Genomic DNA, 11,281 nt, shown 5'->3' with positions numbered 1-11,281 from the left:
AGAGTCTCATATGATCAAATCACAGGACACTTCTCAAAGTGAGCCCCAAAACAAAGCTACACATCAGGGTTTATATAGCCTTCTCCTGGCTCAGAGGATGTAACAACCTTATTGACTCACTGCCCAATCAAGAAGTATCTACTGAAAAACAAGCCTCCCACCCCAGGCTCCAGGTGCACTTTAGCCTATAGGCAGGGAAGATCTTTAAAATTTAAACTCCCATTACAAAGGCTTACTGATTTAGGGAAGTTCTAACTTAAAGGAAAGATAAGGGATCGGGGGACTATGCCTTGGGTGATTCACTTTACTCAGGACAATGCCTTTAAGCTGTTATAAGCAGTTACAAGGTTTAGGATAAAGTCAAAGACAAGTATAAAGGGGCTTAAGGGTGGCTTAATGGTGGGCTCCAAATCAGGTGGCACGTGATTTGGATTACCTTACAATAGTAGTACGGAAGACCCCCAAATACCGACATGCCAGGTCCTTGCAAAGCAAAGCAGGAGCAGATTTCCAGATAACTGTTGCTGTGAAGAACCTCAAGGTTCTCACTACACAGTATAGTGAACTCTCTATCTATTCAGTAACAAATTAAGGCAAAAAATTCACAGAAATCAAAGCAAAGCATTCACTATGTTATAACTTAATAACTTATCACTAAATGGCCCACATAGTTTTTACCAAAGTGGTCACATAGTTTTAACCAAAGTACATTCATTTAGTAACTCAGTCATACTTAAGGAGGCAAGCCTCCTTAATTGACACAAAGTACAGACATTAAAAGTTTACCACCCCTAGGTCACATTGTCAATCTCTTCAATCAAAAAGTCTTATTTCTTCTTAATTGAAGATTAGTTTCCAATCATCCTTAATTAGTAAGTCCTTAACTCAGGAATCTAAATGTAAAGGTCAAAGTTCTCCACCCCTAATAAATCATGATCTTCTAAATTTTCATTAAATACCCAAGGACAGGTCTTTTCATCTTAACTTGAGGCAGGCTCTCAGCTTTCACAGTTCCTCTTCTATGGTCCCAGCTCCTTGTTGTCCAGCTCCTTGTCCAGTTTCTCTTCCATACTGAAGTTCATAGTGTCTAGTCCACCTCAAATCCTTCACAGTTTCTGTTCCTGGGAAGACAAAGCTTAACAAAACCAAAATAACATTCATTCACATTTCTGGGATCCTCCTAAATTCATTTTCTGTCTGTGAAATCAACATAGACCCAACAACAAGGTCTGAGTAATCAACATAAATCACATTATAGTCCCTGGACCTCTGAAATTATCATCAAGACCCTCTTCCAGGATTTTGCACCATAGCCATGCCTCCTCCCAGTTCTCCTCTTTTCTCATTTCTCATTTTTTCTCAATTCTCAGTTCGGTCCTCAGTTCTCATTTCTCTTCTCAGTTCTTAGTTCAGTTCTCTTTTCTTTCTCCAGGAGTAACAGTTCAGCCTCCAGATACTTATTCTGGCCTTTCTCAGCTTGGGCTTTTCTTATATATGGTATTTGTTCCTCCCTGTTCTGCCCATTCCTGTTACATCAACAAGTCCATCTCACTGTGGTATTCACAAGTTCTGGGTCTTAATACTTGATTTGAAACTAAGTGCTAAGAACCTGTTTGATTGCAAATACAAGGGGCAGGGAAGATCTCTTGAAATTCCCATTCCCTTTACAATTCTTTCAAGTGAATTCAACTCAAGCCTTCTTTCAACCAAAGGAAAGCAAAGTTTATTAAAGATTCACCATATTGGGTAGACTATTAAGGAGCCTAAGCATTTATGATGCTTGTATTGACAAGCAGGCCACACAATTTGACACAGATTGATTTGAGTTAGATTGATTTGAGTTAGATTGAATCTGAACACCTTCATGGAGACAAGATAGATCTTATATATAGAAAGACTGTGGGAGGGATCTAGTCATGATCTGGTAGTCTGGGGTGACTAGAGGTCAGATTCCCAGAAACCAAGAGAATGTGATTTTGATGGGATCAAGGGTGGGAAGCAGCCAGAGGCAACAGACAATGGAGGATTCTGGTATGCTAAGGGTATCAGATTTGGGCATGAAAAAGCCAGATTAAGTGGAAAAATTCAAGAGAGTTCAAGGGGATCCCCAGAGCCTATAGCCCATCACAGGTACTTCTCTAACAAATCATGAACCATAAAGGATTTTCTCCTTGACAATGAGAACATTAAACAATTTCTTTAGTACCCAATTACTCAAGAATTCCAGTCGTTCAAAGTGTTTTATTGTAGTCATTGTGAGATCTTAAAAAAATAAAAATAATTGATTTTATTTCTAATTTTATTTAAAACATGCAATGTTGGGGGCAGAGCCAACATGGTGGAGGAAAAGCAGAAATTTGTCTGAGCTCCCTCTCCAACCACCTCCAATACCTGTAAAATATGACGCTAAACAAATTTTAGAGCTATACAACCCACAAAGTGACAGAGAGAAGCAAATCTCCCACTGAAGGCAGCCTGGTAGGCTGACAGAAAAGGTTTATCACACTGCACTGGAAGCTCACACTCCTGTGTGAGCCATGCAGGCCCAGACCTGGGGTGACCCCAACCAGGGCCAGAGCAGACTTCAGCATAGTAAATCACCAGGAGCTATGGGGGTTTCCAGACTTCTCAACCCATAAATGCCAAAGAGGAAGTCAAAATTCAGTAGGGAACTGTGTTGGAACTGGATGACAGAAAAGCTTGGTCCAGCCCTGGCCCTGGGGCTAGAGGTGGCAGAGGTGTGGTGGCTGAAGCTGCTGATGCATGGCTGCCTCCAGAGCTCCTGGGCTACAGATCATAGGGGGACCAAGTGACCATTCAGGGGGTAATTGCTCTTGCTTTGACCTGCCTGGATCATCACAGCTCTCTCCACTCAAAATCTTGTGAAGATGATTGTTGAATGCTAAAAATAAATAAATTTAAAAAGAGCAATGTTGAACTACATTGATGATCTCATCTTATCCAATGGCCTACTTTTATGCCTCTTAGTTTCTCTGAAACATTTTTCCATTTTGACCATTTTGTAGTATTTAATTTATTTTCCTACATGGATTTTCTCATTAACTTCTCTCATTTATCCTATCTGTTAGAGTTCTCTTCCTCAGTTTTCTATAATGGAGCATCATTATTGGCCTGCCTACCATATATGAATAAGCCCCATATTTCTTGTTCTCTTCTCATCTATTCGTGTATTATACTGTCTCAATGACATAAGCTTTGACTATTTCCTCTATCATCTCTCTGTAGTTGACACCTAGATTTGTGTACTCAACCCTAGTCTGTTTCCAGAGCTCTAGTATTGTATTTTTTTTTATTTTGAACTATATTTCTTATAGGCATCTCCAACTCAACATAATCAAAATAAAATCTATTAACTTTTTCCCTCCCTCTCCCTACCCCTTCCAAATTTCTCTTTTTCTGTTGAGAGACAGTTTTCTTCCAGTCACTAAGGTTCCCAGATATGAAATCATCCTCAACTCTGTAGTTTTCCACACCTGTAATGGGCAGTAAGTTTCTAAGTTCTCTTGATTCTGCCTCTCTGGCATATCTTCTGTCTCCTTTCTCCAATCATAGCCACCAACCATCCTAGTTCAACCTTCATCGTTTTCATCTTTACTACTAAAATTGATTACTAACTGGTCTCTCTCTGCATCTTTTCTTTTCCCTATCTTATCATCTACATACCTGCGTATGTTACATGGTTAAATCATACATCTGACAATTTCACTCCTCTGCTGCAGATGTTCTGATTATTTCTTCCTACCTCTAGAAAAAAATATAAGCCCATTTTTTTGACATTTAAAATCTTCATAATCTGCTTCTGGCCTATCTTTCCAGGTTATCCTACCATTTCTTTCCTAATATAATTTATTCCAGCTGAACTCTCCTGCTTGCTGTTTCCCATACATGTAGACCATTTTCCTACCTCTGTTCTGTCTCCTGTGCCAGAAATTCACTTCTTCCTCACCCCTATTAGTATACCTAACTTCATTTATAGCACACATCAAGCTCTATAGCCTATAGCATGACTTTTCTGACATCTTCTAGGAGCTAGTACCCTTCTCCTGGGAATAACTTTGTATTTGTCCTGGATATAGTTTGTATTTATTTATCTGTGTACATTTCTTTCGAAATGGAGTTATTTCATTTTTGTTGTATCACTAATTCTTGGTGCATAGTGGCTATTTAATAAATAATTGCTGGTTGCATTATCAAGATAGTGCTGAGTGGGTGTTTTATGACTATATCTAAGTGAGGGGAAAAATAAAACGTATTTTGAGATTTTCCTAGATCGTCTGTTGGCCATGATTTAATCATTCACATCACCATCTTGCTTATGCTAGGTAAGCCACAGATTCTTATTCTCATAAGTAAGCCTTTCCTCCTAATGATATATCTCTTCCCTTTCTTCCTTTCTCTTACTACCATCCTCATCTTCCACCCTATCTCTAAATAAAGATAGTCATTTTTTTTCTTGTTTTGGGATAGTGAGACATTATTTCTGCACTCAGACTTTTCCCTTACTGTAATATACCTACAAATTATACCTACATGTTATCTTTTTTTCACTTCACCTTTGTTTCCAAATATATTAAATAACTTGTCAGCATAACTACCTACAGAGAGCCAAGTTATCATGCAGAATTTACTTTGAACAATACAAAAAAACAACCAAAATGGAAAATAGACATTTTATTATAATCATACTAAGCTAATATATTTAACTATCACTATAAGTTTTTAACATTTTTATTTAAGACCCTCTACATGAATTCTTTTCTTCAATTCAGTATAAATGTTATTTTATTGTCTGTAGTCTTGAGTAGGAATCTACAATAATCTATTACTTCCTTAATCTATATATAATAAAGCTAATAACATATCCCCTAAGTATAATAGCTTACTACCCAAAGTGATTGCTTAAAAGGACAATAGTTAACATGATATATCAATCCTGGTATGTTTGTTAAGATAGCATTTTCATTATCTTATACTTGCATTTTGAATATAATCAATATAAATGTTTGATATAAAATTTTAAATAATTACTCTCTGTAATATGCACATCAAATAAGTTCAGACATTTGGAAAATTCTTGTCCTGTGATGATCTCTTAATTGAAAACATGTTAAATCACCCTTGTTTCTCAATTTTGTGATTCACATGGACAATTGTAGATAATTTCTGATAATAATAACTAGCACTCACATTGTCCTCTAAGGTTTACAAAATGTTTAAAAATAATATATCAGTTTGTCTTTACAACAGCCCTGAGATACAAATGCTATTATCATCTTCATTTTACAGCTGAGGAAAGTGAAGCACAAAGAGAATAATGACTTGCCCAGGATCACAGAACAAGTAAGCATTTGAGGTCATATTTGAGCTGAGGCTTTCCTGAATCTCAGACCCACACTCTATTCAATGTGCTACTTGGCTACCTCTGAATGAGTTACACTATTTCAACTTTTTCTTGACATATTATCCTGAAAAAAAAAATTCTACGGCTTATATTTGTAAAGCAGAAAGTTAGGAGATATACTTTTTTTTTCTTGAAGCATTCTGACTTTGATAACTACTAAGGCACTTTTTCTTTCTCTTTTACATTATAAATTATCCAGCTGTAGACTTTTTCTTTACATTTCTCCACTAGATTTCTTTAATCTTTCCATTCTATGAGTTATTCAGAATATCCATAGCCATCAAAGTATCCATGACAAAACATATTTTAGTGAAAAATATTTGTCTCTTTGTTTTGTTTTGAATGTCGCTTAATAGATGTTATTATACTATGGTCACCATATTCTGCAGTATTTCTTCATTTTAGCCAAGTAGGGAAACAGATTTTTGTACCTTATTCATTCTTTCTCCACCATAGGCCCATACTCTGTTCTAACAATCCCTTTCTCATCCAATTAAGCCTTGTTGACTCTAAATCTTGCAATATAATCTCCTTAACTTTGAGTAATTGTATTTCTTAACTGCTTTCATATCCTGGCTTTAAAGATCTTACAGATGAGCCACTCTGCAGGAAGTTGTTCATGTCCCCTGGGCATTCTTCCATCCCAACCTAAAATAGCATAAAAATGTATAAACTTAAGAGACTCTTCAGCCATCCTTATTTCAGTGGTCTAAAACAGACAATTTTTATAGCAACTTACATTCATGCTGAATTGCAAGGGTGCATAAGCCTTGATACTCATTCCCCATAGCTGACAGCATAATGAAATTTGCTCAGAGATTGGTAGCAGAGATGGTAGCTTGGGGACTTGCAGGAATTAACATTTTCCTCCCAGTGCTTCATTTACTTCTACAGAAAAATGCCTTACAAAGCAGGAAGAATCTGTTTCATTAGTATATTATAAGTAGAGCAACAAAAGAGGTCAAATAACTTGCCCACCTCACATGGAATATGGTTGGTAAGCCTGGATGTGTGTTTTGGCGGGGAGAGGAATGGAGAATTTATTCTTAATTAGCAAAATCAGGAGTGGAACAACAGAAAGAGGGTAAGATATGGAGCAGCTAATGCAGCCGAAGAGAATTTCCTTACTCCTAAGACACATTCTAAAGATGAGCAATACTAGCTTTCTGGTTTGGGAAGTCATCAAGTTACTTGGATATTCGTCCTTCATTTTGCTCCTAATTCATACTCCTTTCTGTTTACCAAGTCCCTAGGTGCAGTTTGTGGAACTTGTCCCATTAAGTAAGTCTCTATCTAGAAAAAAACTACTCTTCTGAATAAACTGAAGGATCTCCTGTACCATTTTGAATAGATTATTTATTTGTAAGTGTCAAATTACATGTACTTTAGGCAAGAAACATTAGAAATATATTTGATTAGAATTTTGATTTACATGATTTTTATTATTCATATATGAAAACATTGGGATAATAATAAAGTATAAGACTATTATAAAAATGTACTTTCAATTTCTAACATTCAGAACCCTGCTACATTAGAAATTATTTGTGAGAACTGAACTGCTATATAAAAGATGAAATATGACAATGTAGAATGAAATTAGAATATGAGATACAGTAAAAATGTTTTCTGTTTTGTAAAATCCCTGCATTAGGTGTCAAAACAATACAAGTAGAAATTTTAAATAATGAACAATGTAAATCAAACATGATAAATTGTCTTCTAAAGAGAAGACTACTAAAAGCAATAGAAAATAGATTCCTCCTGAAAATGAAATAGTGTACATGTGAACAGTAAAAACTGTCAACATAGTCCAACTTTAATGCCATTTCTGTAATTTTTCATATCATAACTGATGGATGGCATATGATATTTGACATGGCAAGAGTTTCACTGAGAATCCAATCTGGAAACAAGTGCAGTGAAGGCTGAGATAAACTCAGCCTCAGAGCTAAAATTATTTCATTTCTCAAAGCAGCCAAAACCACAAAACCATTTGAGAGCTGATGGAGGCAATTAAGTCCATGCAGACACCAATCAGATTAAAGTAGAGTAAAACTTCACTAATTGGACAGGGAAGGTGGGGGTTGGAGGAGGAGGCCAGCCTGAATTGGGTACAAATTAAAATTAGAGGATGCTTGAAAAGAAATACAGTTTTATAATTTTCAAGGGAAAAATGTACTTATAAATAAGCTAAGGAAGTTTTCCCTCATTGAATTCTATAGTTCCTTTATAAGTTGTTTATAGGCAGATATATGGTTCTTAGTGAAGAGGAATTGAAAGTTACTTCAACAACTAATATATTTGAATTTACTTAGCTATGCATGGCTTAGGACAGAGTACATTTTATCCACTTTCATTTTACAGGTAGAAAAACAGGCTCAAAGAGATGAAGTGATTTATCTAGTCTTACATTTCTGGTATGTGGTAGACCTAGGAATCCCATCTCTTCTGCTACAGGTTTCTTAGATAATGGAATGATAGGTATCAGCCTATCCCTAGAGTTCCCCTGAATTCCAAATGAGTAAGAGCCACTTTAATGTCATATTAGTGTATGTAAAATAAAATAAAAAAGGAATTCTAGTATAAGCTTAAATGCCATTTAGCTGGCACTTGCTCAGCGGATGGCTTGGTTCTCATAATTGAATTAGGAGACAGCAGAGTTGGCTTTTCATCAAGGAAAGGAAACATACAGAGGATCATAAAGTCCCTGAATAAAGTCATGGTATTTCATCCCGATGTTGATGCTGTATTGCTGACATGATAACTGCGTCATTTTAATGAGAAGTCATTACATTACCGGAAAGCTGTAGCTCAGCCTTAGCATGTGGTGTCAAGATATTATACCACTATTATTTTCTTTCTCCTTGGTATTTATTTCAAATATAATGTTTCCTTTTCTTCCTCCACTCTCCTGGTTGACATTTTAGAGTAAAAGATGTTTTAGTCAATGATCAATCACTCTGCCTTTAAAACTTGGACTAAGTAGTTATCTCAGATACTATTTTCTAAAATGCAAATCTAGGAAAGAACAGTGTGAATAGTGTAGTGAATAAGCATAGAGAACTCAGAACCCATCTAGCTTTAAATCTCTCCTTAGATGCTTACTAGCTTAGGGGTGCTGGGCAGGTCTTTAAAACCTGAGTTTCAATTCGTCATCTGTAAAGTAGGAACAATAATATCACCCACCTCACATGATAGTGGTGAGGCTCAGATGAGATAATCTATGCAAAGCCCTTCATTAGCTTAAGAGGTTATAAAAATCCCACATATAATTATTATCAAAAATAATTATTATTGAAATAAACAGGGAGGTGGAGCAAAAACAGGAACCCTCCTAGGCTCCCATGCCAAACACCTCCAATACTTATAAAATATGACTCTAAACAAATTTTAGAGCTACATAACCTACAAAGTGACAGAGAAAAATAAATCTCCTGCTGAAGGCAGCCTGGAAGGCTGACAAGAAGGGTCTATTGTCCAGAGCTGGGAGCTGAGAACAGTCCCATGGGTCATGATGATGGATGCATCTGAACAATTCTCATGCATGTATACACACGTGTATGTTTACATATGTGTATTTAGTCATAAAACATTTATTACAAATATTCTATTTTGTTTAAAATTTATTTTTATGTTATACAGGAAAAAGAGAACAAAGTAGGATACTATAGACAAGTTATAAAACTGGTGATAGTGTTCTTTTTTGTTTGTTTTTAGTAACATAAGTCCTACTATGAATGTGGAAACACTTACTAGTGATAAAATGTAGGAGATCTCTTTTTCCTAAGACAGGGGTAGTAATATAAGGTCTTTTTATCATAAGGTAGTAATAGGAATATAAATAATAAGCCAATTATTAGAAAGGAGGAGAAAAAAAATCCAGGAGTGGGAGCTTACATCTGGAAAATTCATCTAAAAACGTTTCTACAAGGGAAAGAAAATAACATGATCTTCTATGCTTGTGTTCCAAATCAGTAATGTATCAAAAAAAAAAAACGTTACCCAAGTTAGAAGCCTTGACTGCAATAAAAATTTAAGACCAATTGATGGAAGAGAGCATATAGTACAGGAGTTCTTAACATTTTTAGTGTAATGGACACTTGTGGATATCTGGTGAATCCTATAGACCCCTTCTCAGAATAATGTTTTAAAATGAATAAAACAATGACATCATCCTTATTATCATCATCAACAACAATAGTAATAGATTACAAAGAAAGCAAAATATAGTTACATTATGTAACTTACATTTATGTAAGCTTCATTCCTCCCACCTTACTTTTAGCTCAATGGTAAAGCTTATTCCATATGTAGAATTTTATGCTTTCTTTTCAAAAAGTATGAGTTTTTTAAATAGTATCATAATTCATTATCTTTAATTATCATCTTTGAATAAAGAATTTAGCAATATATTATATAGAACAATAAGTACCTACAAACAAATTGACAAGTGAAATGGGTAAAATTAGTAGAATAATTTTGGTGCAACTATCTCATTTAAAAAATGAGAATGATTATTTTTAAAGTCCAGAGGCCCAGAGGAAGGAAATGAATTTCTTTAGGCAACAAAACTAATTAAAAAGTGATTAATGTATAGTTCCTGAATAGTTAGCAGTAAAATCAGGATTAGAACTCAACTTGTCTAGTTTTTAGGCCCATGTTTTTCTACTTGACCACAATGAATCCTATTAAAATTTATCTCTCGTTTTATTGCCTAGGCTTAACCAGAACCCAATGTAACTCTGTTGTTAATATCAGAGATGATCTAGCCCTGAGATTTATAACTTTAATGTATATCTGTCATGGACCACTTTGGCAGTCTGGTGCAGCTTAAGGATCTATTATCAGGAGAATGTTTTTTGTTTGTTTGTTTTTGCCTTTTTGGAGGGCAATTGGGGTTAAGTAACTTGCCCAAGGTTACACGGCTAGTTTTTTTGTGTTAAATGTCTGAAGTCAGAACCTAACAGGGGTCCTCTTGACTCCTGGGCCAGTGCTTTACTCTCTGTGCCACCTAGATGCCCCAGGAGAATGTTTTTAAATACATAAAACAAAAGGCATAAGATAAGGAAGGAAAAACATTTGCCAATATATATGTTATACATGTATACACAAACATACTAAACAGACATGTATATGTATATGTACACAAATGTTTGTATATTTATAAATACAAATGAAAATATATACATATATATTTATTCACATTTACATATATACACTCACAAACAAGTTATAGACATGAGGTAAGAAAAATAGTTAACATATAGCCATAACCTTGTACCAGGAACTGTGCTAAGTGCTTTGCAATTATTATCTCATTTGATGCTCATAACAGCCTTGGGAAGTAGGTCCTATTACTATCCTCATTTCATACATGAGGAAACTGATGCAGTCTTACTTTAAGTGACTTTCCCAGCCTTATATAGCTAGTCATTATCTGAGGCTGGAGTTAAACTCAGGATTTCTTGATGCTAGACCCAGGAATCTATCTACTATGACACCCAACTTCCTATATAAGTGTAATGGTAATGGGAATTTGAAGATCTTCCCTGCATCTTAATATGTCTAAGGGATTTTAAAGATCTTCCCTTTCCCCAATGGCTGAATGTAATCACATGGAGCATATGGTGGGAGGAGTTTACTGAAGGGTGAAGCAGAACCCACAGGAAGCTAGAAGTCAGAGCTGCTAGATGGAGATAGGAGAGAAGATGCAGGCAAAGGGACAACTAGATTTGTAAGTATTTGTTCGTGGGGAGGCTAAAGGATGGTGTGGGTCCCTGTTGTGTTATGGTATATTAACTTCTTTGTTGCTATGATGAATTTGACTTTCTGGTGTTGGGATTTGGCTCACTGGTT

Source organism: Petaurus breviceps, unplaced genomic scaffold (genome assembly GCF_028583685.1).
Source record: "Petaurus breviceps papuanus isolate PSGF00001 unplaced genomic scaffold, PetGlider_PUasm1.0 90769, whole genome shotgun sequence".
NCBI classification, from domain to species: domain Eukaryota; kingdom Metazoa; phylum Chordata; class Mammalia; order Diprotodontia; family Petauridae; genus Petaurus; species Petaurus breviceps.
Note: the sequence above shows the minus strand (reverse complement) of the source record.